This window comes from Crocuta crocuta, unplaced genomic scaffold (genome assembly GCF_008692635.1).
Source record: "Crocuta crocuta isolate KB4526 unplaced genomic scaffold, BGI_CrCroc_1.0 scaffold6, whole genome shotgun sequence".
Classification (NCBI taxonomy): domain Eukaryota; kingdom Metazoa; phylum Chordata; class Mammalia; order Carnivora; family Hyaenidae; genus Crocuta; species Crocuta crocuta.
Genome location: NW_027531917.1, coordinates 12,684,873 through 12,704,629, shown reverse-complemented (window position 1 = coordinate 12,704,629; position 19,757 = coordinate 12,684,873). Strand labels below are relative to the sequence as shown.

The following is a 19,757-nucleotide window of genomic DNA, read 5'->3' as shown; positions in this document are numbered from 1 at the left end:
GACACAGGCATTAGAATATGGTTGCAGGGACATAGTTGCTGGCAATAAAGAAGGTTTTTAAAAGTATTTTAAGGGCACCTGGGTGGCTCAGTCAGTTAAGCATCCGACTTTAGCTCAGGTCATGATCTTGAGGTTTGTGGGTTTGAGCCCCGCATTGGGCTCTCTGGTGACAGCTAGCTCAGAGCCTGGAGCCTGTTTTGACTCCCTTTCTCTCTGACCCTCCCCTACTCATGTTCTGTCTCTCTGTGTCTCAAAAATAAACTATTAAACAAAAATTAAAAAAATAAAAATATTTTAAACTACAATAAAAGGAGGTGGCAGTAGTTTACACCTAATAAATCCTTATTTTTGATGAATATTATTTTTTTATTTCCCTTTGAGTTTGGGAAATGAGACAAATCTACTGAAATTATCATCTTGGAACATCTAGGAAAGAGCTTCCAGAACAATTGTGGACTGGTACTACTGGTCACAAACTATATATATATTTTTTTTCACAAACCATATTTTGAAAAGAAAAATTAGAATACCTCACAATCTAAAGTTCAGAGACTAACAAGCATATAATATCATGACATTAGCAAGTGACCCTACCACTTTTTTGAAGGGGAACTTTTTATTACTTCTATGTACAGTGTACACTTAGTCCAATTTGGTGACCAGTTTTGTATTCTTGCCTTTTCCAACTTGGCAATGCTAAGGCACCGACTTTGGACCCAGGATGTCGTATCCCTGGTGACAGCATATCTCATCATATCTGTCATTGTCATTGGTCCTGATGGTTTCCTGCAGCTTAGCCAGAGCTGCTTTACTTTCCGAGTTAACTTACGTGAAGGCAACAGTGGTTCAGGCCTTCTAGTGGACCAGACACCCCCACCTGGTATTCTTGATGATAAAACAGTAGGGAACCCTCATTTTACCACACAAGGCAGGCAGGAAGACAACCAGCTCAATGGGATCTATATCATGTGCAATCACTACCAGCTGAGCCTTCTTATTTTCCACCAAGGTGGTGACAGTATTAACCCCAGCTTGAAGGACAGGCAGTGTCTTAGTGGCGACAACCCCTTTGCCAAGAGTTTTTTTCTCAGCCCAAGCCAACAGTCTCTGCTTTTTCTCTTGGTTTGTCTCTGGCCTATATCTGTGAGCCAGCATAAGCATTTGAGTAACTGTTTGGTGGTCCAGGCCTGGGTAAACTGGTTAATCATGGAAGGCACTTTTAGACCTTTATAGAGAATAGGCTTTGCTTCTGCAGCCAGATATAGTAGTTCCATTTGGCAAAGCAGGTGAGGCTCCTTTTGGGCTAGATGTCCTGTTCAATGCCAAAATTCTTCAGCCTTTTCTCAAACAGGATTGACCACCTTCTTCATGACAGCAGGGACTGGAACCACCTTTTTTGTTTTCCCCCTTAGCTTTCTTTCCTTGAAGTATCTTAGATGGCCGAAGAAGAGAGTGCAAACTGCTTTTTAAAAAATATTCAATTAAAGGGCACCTGGGTGGCTCAGTGAGATAAGTGTCCAACTTCGGCTCAGATCATGATCTCTCACCTTATGGGTTTGGGCCCTATGTTGGGCTCTGACAGCTCGAAGCCTGCTTTGGATTCTGTGTCTCCCCCTCTCTCTGCCCCTCCCCCATTTGTGCTCTGTCTCTGTCTCTCAAAAATAAATACATGATATAACAAAATAAAAAATAAAAAAATATTCAATTAAAAACAAATTTCCTAATAAGAAGAAAAATCTGTAGAAATATTTTTACCTTCAGGCATGTTCTTTCATTATTCTCATCGTAATTTATTTCTTTACATAGTTTAATGGCTGCCCGCAGAAATATTTAAGGCAATGTTTTTCAACCACAGCACAATTAAGATTTGGGGCTGGATCTTCCCTGTTTTGAGGGCACTCTTATTCATCTTAGGATGTTAGCAGCATCTGTGGTCTTTACACACTGGATGCCAGTAGTAGACCCTCCCAGTTCGGACAATCAAAAATGTCCCCAGATACTATCCAATGGCCCCTAACAGACACTGACTAGGCTAACTGATAAATTAAAAGTATGTGCGTCTATTTAGTTGTGTGTTTGTATTATAGAGCCAAAAGAACAGATCATTTCCATGAGTATATTTAAAGAGGGTGAGCTTTCTTTGTTTTAATATATTTTGAATAATTGAATTGCTATTGTGTTAGTATTTTTTGAATGATTACTATATGAGGTGTCTCCTTATGTTCTTGTAAAATAATGCAACTTCCTTTCATAATGAACAGAAATTAAATGTAAGGCACTGAACTAGAGTCTTTATACACATTATTTAATTATTTTTAAAAAAGTATTATGGAGTATTCATCTCACATCAAGGAAATTGATGTTCAGGGGTCTAAGGTCATACACCTAGAACCCGAAGTCAGCTCTTCTTATTAAAACATATAGCCTTTCTTTGTAGTGAAATTGCATGGCTTAGGAAGCCAGAAGAGAATATTCTATCATATCTATGTTTTGTAGCCACCAATATAATATTTAACTTGCTATTGTTTTAAAGATTGCCCAATAGTTAGAGACATTCTATTCATTGAAATTTTATTTTATTTTTTAAAATTTTTTAAAAAGCTTTTTTTTTAAACATTTTTATTCAGTATTAAGAGAGCGACAGATCCTGAGCATGGGAGGGGAAGAGAGAGTGGGAGACACAGAATCTGAAGGAGGCTCCAGGCTCTGAGCTGTCAGCACAGAGCCTGACGCGGGGCTCAAACTCACAAAACACAAGATCATGACCTGAGCCGACGTCGGACACTTAACCGACTGAGCCACTCAGGCACCCCTATTCATTGAAATTTTAAAACAATGTAATATTAATAATTTTTCCAAATATTTTTTTGGTGTTTCTTTTGAGAGTCCTCCCAGTAATAAAACTCAGATACAAAATAGAAATGTCCCATCATAAATTTTTGGAACCATTTACTAAAACTATATTAAATTTGTTATTTGGAGGAAAATATTGGATTATTTTATTCATTTGTAATTTTGTTTCTTTGTCATTTAGTAAATGCTTTACTTGCTGATTTATGAACCTTCTCTTGCCTAAAAGAGCCAAGGTAAATTGCAATTGGCAGTTCTGCAAGGAGCCTAAATTATTTTCTTTCATGAGTAATATGAAAAATTGAAATGTAATTGATGTTCATTAAAAACTAATGTGAATTTTTGAAGTAAAATAGAAACTCTTGTCTAAAAAGTAGTACTTGAAAAAAATAATTTTAGTGGATTTTTAAAAAGTGTAAACATATTCCTTAGTCAAATCTCTACAGACCTTTAAGCTTTATTGGAGGATTTTGTATAGCTTTAGAAAGTAATTATCATATTCCATTGAAATAGCATGCACCTTTTAAAAAATATTTTAACATATTTGAATTGTGAAGCATCTTAAAATCCCTAGTGTAACAGAGTTTAATTGGTGGTATTTTTCTCTTACAAGTACACAAAATAGTGATGTGAGTTACAATTGATGTTTAGATTCAGTAACTTATAAAATTTAATGCAATATATCAAAACATGTCAATGCTTAAAGTTTTGATCCTACAAATATTAATTCATATGTTAAATAATTTACATAATGGCATTAAGTGCTAATTATAATTTCTATTGGATATAATTTAATTTCTATAGCAGAAGCCTATGAAAGGCACATACTTGTCAAATTTTTTCAGCATAACTTTTATTTGCTGTCATATTTGAACAAATTATTTGTTCTTTGGTTTTGTCTTAATGCTATGTGTATTGATAAACCATATAAAAGATAGCTAATAAACCTTTTCAGAAATGGATATTTAAGTAACTACAAAATTACTATGTATCAGTGAGATAAGCTTATCAGTTCCAATTGTGAGGTTTGACTCATTGTAAATAAGTACACAAATATATTTGTTAAAATATGAAAATGATATTTTAATGAAGTTGTGATTATTTCTGTATTTCCTCAGGATATTTTCTGCTGATTGTTTTCTATATTATAAGTACAGGAATTTATTATATAGTTCATATAGTTAGACATTTTATTTTCAGAATATCTGGAATTTAATATGTGCATTTCTTTTTTTTTCCATTTTGTTTGCTCATAAAATATCCTGTATATGTCAATCAGTATAACCTAGTTTGAGCAGAAATATTATTGTAGGATTATATTTAGTTATCTGTCTTTTTTTTAAGCATGAAAAGCCCTTGATATTATATCTTTTAAGCAAGCATTTTAAAAATGAAGAGCAAGGGTTTTGAAGTTTGCATGTGTTGATACAGAAAGTTAGCTATTAATATCACATATATTCAAAGTAATCACAATTTATGGAATTAGCTGTAAGTGAAACCATGTAAAATGGCATTTCATGCTTTTGGTTTCTTGTGACTTGAAAGGGAGTTGTTTTCCTCTGAGAGATTACAGAGGATTTGGTATCAACTTTCCATTCCTCAAATTTAGGTTGCAGGGTTTTTTTTCTTTTCTTTTTCTAAGTGACAAGTGGAAGGAGCCCAAAACTTGAATAAGTAATTTTGCATACCTAATAATCAAAAGCTAAAGTAAACCAGGTATGTGAAATAATTATTCAGCCAATTCAAGTTCCAATCAGTAGCTCCTTTTGATAGAAAAATCTATTATGCTTATCAAGATAACATATTAAATAATTGATATGCATTTATGTTCTGAAGTAAACAGTTTACAAAACTTGTCAGATATTACTTTGCCTGTCCTCTAGAAGCTTACTGCTTTCACAGAAAATGCATGGATGTCCAGAGGCACAGATAACTCTGGATAAATAAAGTAAAAGATGGTCCTTTTAAAACGACAAATATTTATTTTCTCATGATTTCTGTGAGTCAGATATCTAGGCAAATCTTAGCTGGGATGTCTGGTTCAAAGGCTCTCCCAAAGCTGTCATCAAGGTGTAGATTAGGGTGGGAGTCATCTCAACGCTCAAATGAGGTCCATGTCCAAGCTCACTCTCTCACGTGACTTGGCACACACTGGGTCCTCGATGATTGTCCTGAGATTCAATTCTCTATTGGACAGTTCACACGTAACAGCTGATTTCCCTCAGAAAAAGCAAAAGAGAGCCAGAGAGAGTGAGCAAGACCTAAGCCAGAATCTTTTGTAAGATAATCTTAGAAGTGACATCCTATTACTTTTATTACATTGTATTCTCTAGAAATTAGTATCTAAGTCTCCACCACACTCAATAAGAGGGGATGACAAAAAAGGATGAATATTCAAAGACAAGGAACACGAAGAGCCATTTTAGAGGCTGTCTACCACAGCACCACAAGCTCTCAGTGGGATGTCTGTTCTCTTCTAAAGCTGAAATTTTTATTTTCTTTTTGTATGTACTTTTTTTCCTTAAAAAATCTCTTGTTTTCTGCTTCCACCACATCTTTTTTTTCTAACTTCTGAGAAGTTTTATAACAACTTTACTCAATCATCTTAAACCTGAAACTTAATAGGCACATGCCTGTGTTGAAATTGACACTCTTTGCCTTACGCGATGTGTTGTATTTGAATACCTGGGCTGTATTGGGTTTGGACTTAAAATGAATTAAGAAAATTATAAGTGAAATTTGCCCATGAAATTATATTATTCCCCAAACTCACACAAAATCAATGCCTGCAGAAATGTAAAAGAAAGGTGGTAATTTTGAGTAGGGCATTTTTAGAGATGGCAGAGAAAAGGAGCGGTAGGAGAGTATTGAGCAAATTAATGTGCATCAAATCTGGAATGTAACAAGGGAATGTGTCCTCTTATGTGCTGCCATCCTAACTTGTAGAATGCAGTGATTATTATTTCCTACTAACTTCCATGAGTTTTAATTTCCCCTGATGAACTAGGATTTATTGTTCTCATAACGTTTTCTTAATAAATGCAATGAGATTGGTAACTGCGCCAATTAATTAGTTAAGTACATATAAAATCCCTAGTGTTTATTTAACTTGATCTTTAAAAAAGAGTCAAGAAACAGATATGTAAAAAGCTAAAATGTGTAGTGACTACATTTTTATTTCAAATTTCACTTTTAGAAAAGGGAAATGTATAGGTTATTGTGCTTTGTTATCCGCATAGATATTTGATATTTTATGGACAAAATATACATAAACAAACAGAAGTCCTTAGAACAGACACTGGCCAGAAAGCTAATAATTATCATTGTAAAATTAATAGTTATGTAAAATTACATCCTTTTAGAGTTATCTACTACTTTCTTTTTACATAACTTAATGTAAAATCTTGCTCTGTGTCACATTTTCTTTTACTTGTGTCCATTTAGATAGCTCATACCTTATTTTTTAGTCATCAACAGTGATATATTTGTGCTATAAGTAGATTGTTATTTAATTACATCAGAGCATTTGATTAAAAAAATCAATGGCTCTAGGGGCACCTTGGAGGCTCATTAGGTTATGTGGCCAACTCTCCATTTCTGCTCAGGTCATGATCTCAAGCTTCATGATACTGAGCCCCATGTTGGGCTCTGCACTGACAGCATAGAGAGTGCTTGGGATTCTCTTTCTCCCTCTCTCTCTGTCGCTCTCCTGCTTGCTCACTCTCTCTCAAAATAAATAAATAAACATTTAAAAATTGATGGTTCTGAATAAAAGCCCAATAAGGGCAGAGGCTTTATCAGTTTTACACTTTACTATATACCCAAATAGCTGTTGAATGAATGGATGAGTGAATAAATGAAACATATAAGTATGTTACATGACTAACTGAGGTATAAGGTTTTACTAAAGTCAGAAAACCTAAATAATGATTCACTCTTTCTAAATACTCGTCATCAGAGATACTGTTTTCTTAATTTTTGGAGCTATTTATTTTAACTAACAGAAAAACCTGTGATCTCTGGAAGGCTTTCATATGCAGGGTTACCAGATTCATGCTATCTAAGAGTTGCTTCTGTATAGAGAATAAGATGAAGCTATATTTCACTAACTACACAAAATACATCTAACTTTGTTGTCACAATGTCTCATAAACTCAATTGTTCATATGAAATGGAATTTTACTTGTAAAATGATATATTTATTGACAAATTATAATAAATCATTCATACTAAGAGAAAAATACATCATCACAATGTCAACCAGAAGAGCAGAAATTAGAGGCCCATCAAATCAACTTTAGGGTGTACTAGATGGCACAATTATGATACACAAAATTGAATCTTTAAGATCTGAAGTAGTTCTTTGCTGGGAAGTTCTAACGTTTTTTGCTCAACTTTTAAACAAAAGTCTTTTAGAATTCAATTAGTTGGTAAAAACAGCACTCATCTTCCCCTTATTCTCAACAGTATATTATATGTGTCCTGTTGACATTGAAATCATTCAGGAAGTACCAACTTTTTTTCTCCTTGGGAGTTCACAAACACTCATCTTCCTTAGTTATCACTATGAGAAGACACTGAGCACCTAGAATGTGCTAAATGCTTTGTTACAACCATGTGGTCTGCCAAGAAGTGAAGGAATAGCAAGGAACCCCAGAGATTTCAAGTGGAAATGCATATAGAGAATTTCAAAATAAGTGTATACATGTTTTTGAAAATGAAAAAGTGGAGACTAATGTGAAATGGGAAAAAGTGGAAATATTTGTGAAGAAGGTGGGAAGTATGATTTTTATCACACACTTCTCATGCTGATATGACTGACATGTAGCAAGAGAAGAGGAGGAGAGAAAAGTGGCCAGCATTTAACCATAGTATATAACTTATTATAGGTTCATGTTGGAGAATATACAATTAAGACAAGTCTTTTTTCAAGGGCTATAAAAGGACCAGATTTGATTTATATGTGTAAGAGAACCATTACAAGTTCTTTTAAGATGAAAAGAGCATTTATGGAGCTTAGTCTGGCAGGATAATGAATGATGGGTTGTTAGGCAGTACAATTAAGAGATGGAGAAACGATCTGGAGAAAGGAAGATGCTTCAGCCTTTCATGGTCAAAGTAAGGAGAGCTTGAGATTCTAGAAATTATGACAGTATAAATAAAGAAGTATGGCTATACTTCTAAGAAACTTGATATGGCAAAATAAGTATTAAAGTACCAGGTATATCTGGTAGAGATGAAATATATTCTGTAGGATTCACAGGAGTTTGCAAATTAGTTGTAGGACTCCATTTTTTTTTTTTTGAACTGGATACTTAGAAGAAGGACAATATCAAGGGTATGATAGCTCCTTTTCCTTGTTTCAATGTCTACCTTGATGCTGATGGGATAGATTTTGAACAGTAACCATATTCATAACAATTTCCAAAGCTTAGCATGGATCACTCAGTGTTTTTAACCAAGATTTTTACTTTTCTCCAAAATCTGCTTCTTCATACGTGATAGAATTTCCTGATATCTCATTTACTTTGTGTCAGCATATGAACTTATCATCATCCCATTATTCCTATGTTTCCCTCAAACACTAGTGTCCCTAGTCCACAACCCTCCATCCCTTGATGCTTTCCTTGTTTGGACCTTGACTTTTTTGAACCCAGACTGGTACAGTAGCTCTTGGACTTCTTTCCTCACTTCCAGTCTTTCCCCACTACAGTACATTCTCCACTTGCTGTGATGTATCTTCCTACCTTACAGATATGATTATATTATGCCCAGCTTACAAAATTTATCACCCTCTTGTCCATAGAATAGTTCCCAATTCCCTGTGGAGATAAAATATCTTTCTATCACCTCATACATTCAACAAAGCATCCACTGAACACCTTAAAACATGCCACACACTGGCTTTGAAAGCTCTGGAAAGCAAAAGTTGGCATTATCCTGCCCCTGTGGAACTTAAAATATAATGGAGGAGAAATATACTAATCAAATAATTGCACCAAATATGTAAAATTGCAGCTGTATGAAGTATTGCTGAGGAGCGTATCACATTGTATAACAGGGATTTTACCCCAGAAGGAAGGTAGGAGAAGAATCCCTATAGGAGTAGTTCAGAAACTAACATCTGGAGGATAGATTTGTTGGTGAAAGAAGAAAGAACTAAGGTTTATCAAGTAGGCTTCTAGGGAGAAGAGCACCTGTGAAGTCCTTTTGCATGCAGAAATATGCCAGGTGGGAGGGACTTCAAACTTTTCACTGAGTCTGGACCAGAGAGTTTTATGGAGCAGAAATCTCTGAAAATAAGGTTCAAGAGTAGGGAATGGAATACCCAAGGTTTATAGACTAGTGAATTTATTCTGAACCATCGGGAAACTAATGAGAGGCTTTATGTAGGAGGGTGGCATAATCAGAAATGCATTAGCAAAGAACACGTATGGTGTATTTGCAGGGAATGATCAATCTGGGCAAAGCAAATAGGCCAATGAATGTTTGCTAAGAAAATGTGATGACAGTGGTGATCTTAAAGATCTAAAAATAAAGAAGTTATTGTCTGATGACTGAAATATAATAAATGTCTATGTAGTGTTGAATGAAAGAAGAATATAAACAGTAGAAATAATTTTTAGAAATAGGGAGATGAAATGAAGATGACTTGGAAGCTAGGATGTCATAGAGTCTGTGGCAGAAAGAAATCTATGCTTATGGAGCACTTAGAATCCTCATGCATGAGAAACATCATGCTTGCTACCTAGGAATCCATTTACTTAGCAGCTTGGCCTCCAGTGTAAGAACCTATGCAATCCCAGCTTTCTAGATTTTCATGAAGTTTCATCTGAGAGCTACCTGCATTGGTATCATCAAATGTAAATAAAAATATTTGAGGACAGGGGCAGACCCCAGAGGCTGCATTTTTAACAAGTCCTGCGAGTTTTCTTGATGGTATCTAAACTTTCAGGAACAGTGGGAAACATACTAGAGCATGAATTTAGTGTCAAAAGTACTCAAAGTGTGGCACATATCACAAATGAACATGCTCAAAACATTGGGAAAACTTTGTGCAGATAAATTTGGACTATAAATCTTAGTTGCATACCTTGGTTGATGGCATTATAAAAATTACTTAATTTCTGTGGGCTCCAGTTCAAAAGATTTGTGTATTGGCTATTCCAAGTCCCCTGCCTCTCATTAATCAAAATGATGTCCCCTATCTGTCTCAGTTTCTTGTGCCACCTCTGTGAGCAACTTTGGGGAAATCCAGTCTCTTCTAGTCCCAAAAGATCAGACTTGAGAGTGGTAAAACCTCTGTGTCCACACCTAAGGTCCAACCTAACTTGTGAGATGCTGAGACAGTGGTGGTCTTCTGTAACATGGGAAGTGCTTAAACTAGATTTGATGCCTGAAGCATTATGAGGAAGGAGATACTCTTCCTCTATTCTATTGCAATTATTTCAAATTTTGCAAATGGTTAAATCCCACCCAAGAGTTCTTAGCCATTTCATCATAAAAAGAGGTAATGAATTTTTGACAATATATAAATTTTTGACAATATAAATAAGCCATGACAACCAGCAACATGTATATATACACACAAATACACTTGTACATGGACATGTGAACACACACACACACACACACACATTTTGTTACTGATTGGAAAACTGTCAGTCCATAGAGGTGAGTTAAAAGTACCTAATTAGTGTAAAAATACTACTTCTAGTCTATAGAAAATTATGAATATAAAAATATAAATATACATTTATATTTATGTGTTAAAATCAGTGTCAAGTGTATGTCTGCCTAAAACTCTTAGGCTTATAACCAATCAGATTTATTTTTTCATTAGCAGCAGAAAAATGTAAAAAAAGGTTAATTTTGTTTCATCACATAACAGTGAGCTGTTTAATAATTGATAAACATGTAATGGAGTATGAGAACAATTGTCATTTTAAACAGAACTATTTCAATATCTGAAATAAAACGAGGGATACAATTATTTTTATTTTCAAAATTAATAAAAGTTTCACCCAAATCATCTTGAATACTATTGTTCTCTGGATAAATATTCAATCTGAAACTGACAATTATGCACATGGCAAATCTTTATGCTGGGTTAGAGTGTCCCCAGCAGGTGGTTTACTCATGATTAATGATTTACAGTTCCTGAATATTCAGATTGGTAAATGTGCTGGTGCTTTTTAATTGCCAAACTCTTATTACCCCAGCTTGCCTTATGACAGCTTGCCTTCATTTTAAACATGTTGTTTTTGAACATGATTTAAAAAGAGTGCCAAAGTGTGAGGTGTCTTCATGCATTGACTGCTATGGGCAAACACACTCTACATGGTTTTCTTCTGTGTTGACAAAAATAAATTATAATTTTATGATTGCTTGTTCAATATATTCAGATTTTAAAATGACAGTGACTACTAGTTTTTTGGATCTCATCCATCATAGTTTGTCATAAGTTACAACTCAAAGTATAATCAAATATTCATTTTATTATAATTTATAAGATGCTTATATTTTAAAATTGTAACTCATCAGGGGAGTAGTTCAACTTTAATAATACTTGACAAAATTGAGAGCATACAGAAAACTTATAAAGAGTTTTACAGATATAAAATGGTTTATCCTACAAAAGATAAAATAAAGCAGTGTATTGATTTTTATTTTGAAGTACATAAAGGCTTGTTTTCTTTGATAATAGATATGAAAATGCATGGGAAAACTCAGTGTGTGGAAAAAACCCTATTCTTAGAAGACCTTGACACCTAATAATTATCATCTAGCAAAAGTCATTTAAACATCTCTAATTTTTTGTTTACTAATCTGTATACTGAAGCTAAAAATAGCTGTCATAAACATATCACAAGGTATTTTTTGAGAATCGGATGAGTCAATTTCCTGCTAAATTTTGTGGGTATGATGTAGACAAGGACTATCTTGCTTTAATACTTTTGTTTAATACTTTTGTAGGTAATGGGGACTTAAGTGTTTGCTAATGAATGAATGACTAAAATTAGGTCATAAAGAAAGGTAAATTATAAATAGTAAAGCATTGTGTGAGTTTTAGTAAAGAAGGAAATGTTTTTTTTTTTTTTTTGGTTTATTTGTTTATTTTTGAAAGATAGAGAGGAGGGAGAGAATTTACAGGGGTGAGGCAGAGAGAGAGGGACAGAGAGAATCCCTAGCCTGACCCGAGGCTCAAACCCATGAACTGCAAGATCATGTCCTAAGCTGAAATCAAGGGTTGGAAACTCAACCTACTGAGACACCCAAGTGTCCCTAGAAGGAAATCTTAATTAGCCTAGGGAAAACGTTTTCTCTGGTTTAGGATGACCATTGGGAGTTGTCAATTATGGAAAGTCTCATACTCATAATAACTTGGTAAGAATCTTTTTTGTTTCTTTTTGTTTTTCAACCTTGAAGAAAAAAATCAAATATATTGAGTTCTTACACATAACACATATATTTATTGAGTTACTAGAAAAAAGACAAAAAACAACATGGAGTTTGGTTTCATAGACTTATGTCCAGTTAAAGGTTGAAGAACACAAAACAATGCTAAATACATAGTTTTATAATAACAGTTGTGATCAATGCAGTGTACAATGGATGTTTAACAAATTGACCTAATCCCACAGCCTACAAAGTGGAAAGCAGTGTACCAGGAATATCATAATTGTTTGTAGCCAAGAAACATTCATTTTATCATATAATTTGTACCACTGTGTTTGATACTATGAATAAGTATAAGTAAGCAAGATAGATAGGTTGAGACAAATTACACCTATATATTACCTTTATTTTACTTCTTTTTTTTTTGCTTTTAATATTTTCTTTTTTTTTTTACAAATAGTTTATTGTCAAATTAGTTTCCACATAACACTCAGTGCTCATCCCCAAAGTGCCCTCCTCCATGCCCATCCCCCCTCCCCCCCATCCTTTATTTTACTTCTGAGAAAATAAAAGTTCCATGAGATTGGGTTTCTTGTCTGGAAACATACAGAGAGTTAATTTAGGAACTCCCACCCAAATAAGTTTGACTCTGCCACGCTGTTTCCTCTAATTCATTCATTTATTTAGACACTGAGTTGGGAAGTATTGTTTAGGGTCGCCTCCATTTTTGCAATTAAATGTATCTAGTGTACATGGCATAAGTATAAGAGAATTATCTAGTTCTGTTGTTATGTTTTTTAAATGTCTATGTTTCTTAATGTCTATTTCTTATCATGGTGCTGCTATGTATTTTTTTTCCCAATGGTTCCTTCTAAGAAGATATATTGTGTTTATATGGCTAAAAGTGTAATCTGCCCAAGTGATTGTTTTCTTTGTCTGAAGGGCCCATTACTGCTATTAAAAGATAATAGACCCATCATCTATATGAAGTCTATTGTCTTGGGGCAGGTGGCATTGCTGATCACAATGGTTTTCCCATTACTTATGTGAATATTTCCCTGATGTTTTGATCTGTCCTATTTAGTTACTGCAATACAGCCAGTGGATTATTTATTAAACTGCTTTTCTTTTAGGCTTATCCGTTTTAGTATTTAACACAATGCATATCTTGAAACAAATTGGCCTCATTCATAAATATTATAATTTTATAATTATTCTCCCTCAGTATTTACAGAAGCAATGGTATTCTGAAATATCCTAGCATTTTCACACTTATCTTTTTTTTTTTAAGCTTTTAATGTTTTATTTACTTTTGAGACAGAGAGAGACAAAACATGAGTGGGGAAGGAGCAGAGAGAGAGGGAGACACAGAATCTGAAACAGGCTCCAGGTTCTGAGCTTTCAGCACAGAGCCCAATGCGGGCTTGAACCGTGAACTATGAGTTCGTGAACTATGAGTTCCTGAACGTTAGCCGAAGTCGGATGCCCAGCCGACTGAGCCACCCAGGTGCCCTTCATAAACACTTATCTATATGTCACCTCACATTTTTAAATATTTGTTGGCATAAAATTTTTAGCAGTCTTAAAATGACGATTTCCATTGTGTAGGAGAGATTTCTTTTAATTATGTTTATTTATATGGTCATATAATCACTATCTGTGATTATTCACAACATAATTTACCTTTCTTACATGTTTACAATAATGTTAATTACATTTTTTTATTTGGGGACTGTTTTTGGTTTGTGTTTACACTGCAACAATATCCCTGAATAAATATTATATCCTAATTTAGGCATACATCACTAGAAGTTATCATTTGGGTAACTTCATATGATACAAAAAAGAAAATCATTTAATTTTTCACAGGTGATTTTGTAGTTTGATTTTTTAAAAAGAATTTATTGAATTATGACATATTTTAATTTTCACTGGGCATTTTATCAAATACATATATAAATATTAATATCTATATGTATATAAAACAATAGTAATCATTAATCACTTCTGTAGTCTGTGAACAACAAAATATATTGATACTCTTATTGTTGTTGACTGCATTGAGACAAATTCACTTATATCTCCCCATGTGAATTAAATGTCTTCACTCTTTTTTAATTGCTATGTGCTTAATTTTCCTCCACTGCAGGAAGCCCAGCTATTTATAGGTTTAACTTCTATTAGGTTTTCCATCATTTGATCCTTACTGATACATTACAATACATTGTGCTTTCATGATTCATGTTGTCTTACATTTATTACTACCACACTACCTGTTTTTTTATGACATTTTTAACATGCACTCTGGTGTGCATAAAACATTAAATGACCTACAATAAGCGACTGGTGATTCTGCCTATTTGTATTCGTATTATAATATGTCTATGCTATTATTTCTGTGATTTTCTAGCTATGGATTAGTGGTGTTGGAAGGACAGAGAGCTACAAAATGTCTTCTGAAGTAAATCTGTGTGTGTGTGTGTGCGTGCGTGTGCGTGTGTGTGTGAATCAGAGAGAGAGAGAGAGATAGACAGTGAGAGAGTGAGAGAGAGAAAAGGAGGTAGAGAAAGGCAGAGAAAAAAAGGTTAGATAGAAACCAACAAACTTAAAGAGAAAATCATTCTTTCATTAGATATTTCAAAAAGGTATTTTTATTAGACTTCTAACATTTACAAACTTTAAGGGAAATATAATTTTTCACCCACATGTTCCTCTCAATGTCTAGTGTTGTACATGTTCATGGTAATTTTTTTAATACAGGTGAATTTAATTTACAAATCTCTACCATATGTGATGGAGGGATTGAACTATAATGAGTTTTCTGATAAATACAGCAGTATACAGACTTAATGGTTTTATTGGATAAAATAAGAAGAACATAAGTTTCCTAATATCAAGCCTAATATGATGAAGTGGAGGAAATAATCCCAGAGTCAGGTACTAATAATTAATCCTGAAAAGCCCAAATTGGAGTTATATACCCAGTGAAATTGTACTCTAGAGGAAGATATGACCAACTGTGAAAGAATCGTGGTTATTGTACAGTTGAAGTGACCTGTCTACTGCTTCTTGAATAATAAATATTTTTGTGATTTCTAATCTATCAAACTCATGGATGTCTTATACAAATAAGATTGAATATTGCGTGTGTCATTGACTACTAAACTCTAAAAATAAATGCATGCAAATAATTGATATTATAATTAGAAACATTTATTTTTATGTCCTAATAGCTTGTTTTAGGATTAATTGAGAGCAATATAAAGATCAATGTAAAGATTGAATCATTTGCTATGATGTGTGATTTTTAGGAAAGTCTGAGTTCTTGGAAGCTCTGGTTTCTTACTTATAAAATAAGTGTTAATAAGGCCCACCTTGCAGATTTGTTAAGAAAAGTATATAAGATTAGGGATATGAGAAGGAAAATACTGATATTAGTTTGTATGCAAAATTGCTAATTTCCTGTGACTTCAGTTTAGTCATAGGTAACTGCTATTGAAAAAAAGAAATCACTCATTCAGTGAGTATTTGGAGCATCTATTATTTTCCAAATCCTGGTAACACGAGATGCTGAGCTAATGAATATTGGAACTTACGTTTTGGTGAGGAGATTAAGAAAGTTGATTCAATGAGAAGTGATTGTAAGTAAGGGCAATGTATGTACCTTACTTGGACCAAGTATAGGAGTCACCTTGAAAGTCTTTTCAGAAAAAGTGGCTCAAGAAGTAATCACTGACTTCTATGTCGTATAATGAGATTCTCTAAAGACCTACCCAAATCAAGATAATAGTCCAAAGAGGGGATTGATGAAGTGAGGAAATACGAAAACTGGAAAATCAAAGAGGCTAAATAAGGGTCTCCAAGGTCAATTATTATTGGGGTACAAATCCCTATTTTGGATTTTCACAAACTCATATTTAATGGACAATCCAAATTCTTTGAAGTGTGTAGAAAGTGGAAAATATGAGGTCTGTGTGGCATACCCAGTAACTGAAGTTCTCATAGCAACTTTTATGAATAGAAGAGTATGGATAAGATGAAGTGCATCTCATCTTTTTTGAATTTACACCTATTTTGAACCTAAATATCTTGAAGAAATTATCTATTATTATTAGCAATTTTCACTATTTGAATACACATGTATATGTTAACTTTCCCCACATAAAAATAACTTAAAGGGTTTTTCTTATTAATAACCCTCTAACAAGTAATGAATATTTATTCATATCTAGTGTTATAATCATAGTCTTATTATTTTTATATAACTGAAGATTAAAAAATAATATTGAATTATTGATTCTGCACATGATTTAACCAAACATTACATGTTTTTCTCTCATAGAACTTTTAATTTTCCACTGTTGACACTATCATTCTTATTGGCCCTCCTCAAGCAAAAAAGGTTTTCTATTGCTATGTTTATTAACTTAGACTTTTTAGTCTGTTACAGAAATAACATTTTCCTATTTAATATGATGTTGTCAAAAGTACCTTTTATAGCTCTTTTAAGACATATTTTTCCTATTTTTGTATTTAATAGCAGACACAACGGATAATGCTTATAAAATTAGAAATACCTATAAGAAGTTTTGATATTGTCATTTAAATCTGTCTTGTTATATCATGATATGGTTATCAACAATTTAAGGTAATGCCTAAGAAATTTGTTTTGTTAGTTTTTAAATTGTATGCTTTATAAAATTGAGACACTTTGAAAAGTTTTTGACCTCCAGTGTAGACAGGGTGTACAGCTTTTAAAAAGGAAATTAGTTTAATTTGTTTCACTTAAGTAAATAAAAAGATACTAACATCACAATATGTCATTTTAGAACTATAAGTTGTATTATATTTAGAACAAACATAAGAAGTAACTTTGAAGATGACAGAAAATAGAAAATAGATTATGTATTAAAATAACTTGGTGCCAGTAAAATATTATCAACAATTTTTTCTATTTTCTAGTGGCTAGATATTTGTAATGTCCTCCAATTTAAAAGAAAAAGTTATGAGGCTAAACAACACACCACATGAATATTTGATTTTGAACTTAAATCAAGATCACCTTTTGATTATTGAGCCTGAGATGTTTTCTTCACATCATTAGACAGGTACCTTTAACCTCCATAATGTATATATATATATTTTTGAGAAATAGCTCAAACTTACTCAAAACAAAAACTTAACACAAACAAAACCATCAGCAAAAACACTTCATGAAGACCTGGAGAACCAAACCAAACCAAACCAAACCAAACCAAACACTTGAATCCTAATATGGTATAATCAAAGAGTTCTGTATTTTGAGTCTGATAACCTATTTTCCAATTCCAGCATTTACCTGTGGCCCAGATTTGTTTTGTTTTCTTTTGTTTTTATTGATGATATTACTTAATTTTATTTAACCTCATTTTCCTTATCTGTCAAAACAGACACTGGAATATTTGATCACTGAAGTCATTATTTTATTATAAGTGAAATCTTGTCAAATTATACAATCAAATTACAGTAGAAGAATTAGGTCATTTTATAATCTGATTTAAGTGACTTTTTTTCATTCTGTCATGATAAATGAGTTAAGAATTTTTTAAAAGCTATGTTTTTTTTATTGTCCTTTTTCCAGTTATAAATTCTCAATCTCATTTATTCTCATTTAAGTCTGCTTTGATATTATATAAAATACTTTTTCGTATTTTTAGGTCTTATAAAGATGATTGATAATATGTAATTGCTAAGAAAAAGACTTTGGACTAGAAGGTTTTTTAAAAAGTTTTTATTTAAATTCTAGTTAGTTAACATATAGTATAATATTGGTTTTAGGAGTTTAATTCAGTGATTCATCACTTATATATAGCACCCAGTGCTCATCACAAGTGCCCTCCTTAACCCATCACCCATTTAACCTGTCCACTATATTTGTTAAATAACTTCACAATCATAATATTACAACTGGAATCTAGTCACTCTCTTGACCTGCTCCAGGAAAATATTTGAGATCCTATAAAGAAAAGACATTAAAGAGAAGTGGCTACTGGGCAGAATGAGTTACTTAAACATACACACATACACACGGACACACACATACACACACACACACACACACCCGTGGTGACAAATAATTATTTTAGTATTAAACAACAGTAAGTTATTCAAAATTGAAAGTTTATAGGTGGTTTGTTTTAATACTTGAATGAAATATATTTTAATGCAAACATGTAACCTTTTATCAGAATGATAGCTGTTTGTTCTTATTTCCTTTGTGAATGATAGCCCTTTCCATTCCCCATGATATTACTCCAAACTGTCTGTTTCAAATCTCCCAGGGTATGGCTAAATGAACAGGCCATCTCTGGCTTCCCCCTCTGAAAATTTATTTTCCTTTTTTAGGGGATTTCTGCTTTGTATGTTGGATAACTGGCACGTCTTTTTATCAGAATTATAAGTTATTTAGGCAAAACATTATATTTCTGAATTAGAAGTTAGGTAAATTATTATATTTTTGATATATTTCTGATATATTTAGGTAAAACATTATATTCCTAGAAATTTTCCTTATATCTTCCTTTTTTATATCTGCTGTATGGTACAATTGTTATTCCCTTAAAATCCTAAATTTCACTATTGTTCTTTGAGTAGCCATTAATTCTAAAATTCAAAATTATAGCATAGGAGCACATGTACCCCAATGTTCATAGCAGCACTCTCCACAATAGCTAAAACGTGGAAAGAGCCTAAGTGTCCATCAACAGATGAATGGATCAAGAAGATGTGGTTTATCTATACCATGGAATACTACATGGCAATGAGAAACAATGAAATCTGGCCATGTGTAGCAACATGGATGGACCTTGAGGGTGTTATGCTGAGCGAAATAAATCAGGCAGAGAAGGACAAATATCATATGTTTGCACGTATAGGAGGATTAGGAGGAACTTGACGGAGGAACAAGGGGGAGAAGAAGGGCGGAAATGGTGGGGGAAAGGGAGAGAGGCAAACCATGAGAGACTCTTGAATGCTGACAAAAACTGAGGACTGATGGATGTGGGGGGAGGGGGGGATGGGAATGGAGGAGGACACTTGTGGGGATGAGCACTGAGTGTTATGTGGAAACTAATTTGACAATAAACTATTAAAAAAATTATAACTTAAAATTATAAAGTCACTCAAACACTCCTGACCAACTGACTAGTTTAATGGTATCTAAAAATAATAATGAATGTGATTTAAAGTAGATCAATAAGAAATGAAGACATTTATAGGTTCAATTAAGGGCATGAATTACAGAAAACAACTCTTAAAAATAAGAAAAACAGCTAATTGGCATAATTTAGTTTGAATCTAATTCAATTTGACAAACATTTGTTTCATTGCTATTTTAAGCTCGGTGCGAGAAGTTTATTAGCTATGTCCCTTAAAGGACTCTAAGTAAAACTGGGGCATAAGAAAACACTCCTTTTTTGTCTCTTTGTTCCATATATTTCTGGTGTTAATAATAATAACTCTCTTCATTG

General features: G+C 33.3%; 1 pseudogene; it reads right to left on the bottom strand.

Annotated features, from left to right (window-relative positions):
- Nucleotides 1-696: 696 nt before the first annotated feature.
- Nucleotides 697-1,370, bottom strand: LOC144240559 (large ribosomal subunit protein eL8 pseudogene; annotated as a pseudogene).
- Nucleotides 1,371-19,757: the final 18,387 nt, after the last annotated feature.